The sequence below is a fragment of the Narcine bancroftii genome, chromosome 3, assembly GCF_036971445.1.
Source record: "Narcine bancroftii isolate sNarBan1 chromosome 3, sNarBan1.hap1, whole genome shotgun sequence".
Taxonomy (NCBI): Eukaryota; Metazoa; Chordata; class Chondrichthyes; order Torpediniformes; family Narcinidae; genus Narcine; species Narcine bancroftii.
In genome coordinates this window covers 32,683,928-32,684,961 of record NC_091471.1, presented here as the reverse complement: position 1 = coordinate 32,684,961, position 1,034 = coordinate 32,683,928, and positions in this window count along the sequence as shown.

Genomic DNA, 1,034 nt, shown 5'->3' with positions numbered 1-1,034 from the left:
TCCCGCACCCCATCAGTCACCACCCCTCCCAGTCAATCACCATCCCACCCCGTCAGTCGCCACCCCTCCCAAGTGATATACTGCTGGCGTGAATGGGGGTGCGGCAGGGAGGGGGAGGGGGAGGGGAGGGGGAGGGGTGATCGCTGCTGCGACATGCCGCACCGATTCATGACAACTACTCAAAGCCATCTTCCTTGCCCATCATTGCAGCCATGGGGATGAGTTGCAATGAAAAAGGGACAATTGTCCAAAGTAACAAATACAAGGTTCAAGGTTTTATATTTAAAAGCATGCAGCATTAAGAAAAAGTGGATGATGTTGTAGTACAGCTACATCTTGGTGGGTATGATGATGTGGCTAAAGGATAGATGCCATTGGAATCTTAATGGCCAAGGATGCAGTGGACCGAAAGGATAGATAAGCAGAGGGTGAGGTGCAAGGGATTATGGGTAAAGAAGACGGCCATTGCTCCCGCCCTGCGCCGTCGCCACGAACTAGAGCAGCACGTCGTGGCTGCAACCCCCCCCCCCCCCATCGTTGGGGAGGGGGTGGCGACCTCTCTCTCCCCACCCCCACCGTTGCAGCGGCCTCTCTATCTCCCCCCCCCCCCATGGCAGCCCCCAGCCTCCCCCTTCCCTGGGTCGCCCATTTCCCTCTTCAAACCACGGGACCCGCGTAGGTTTTACTGGACCCGGGTTGACCCCTTTCCAATTGCCTCGTAACTGGGTCACCCCCATTTGAGACGACAGGTTAAGGATGGGAGGACCTGTGGTGGGGGGGGGCGGATGGGGGCACAGACAAAAATGCCGGAGAGACGAGACGAGCGCAGACCCAAGATTTCGGGCCCGAGCGGTGAGAGACCGAGCCTTCTGGGGCCATTGGTCGCGGGGCCGGTGACGTCAGGCGCGCGCGGACCGAGCCTTCTGGGGCCATTGGTCGCGGGGCCGGTGACGTCAGGCGCGCGCGGACCTAACCTTCTGGCGCCATTGGTCGCGGGGCCGGTGACGTCAGGTGCGCGCGGACCGAGCCTTCTG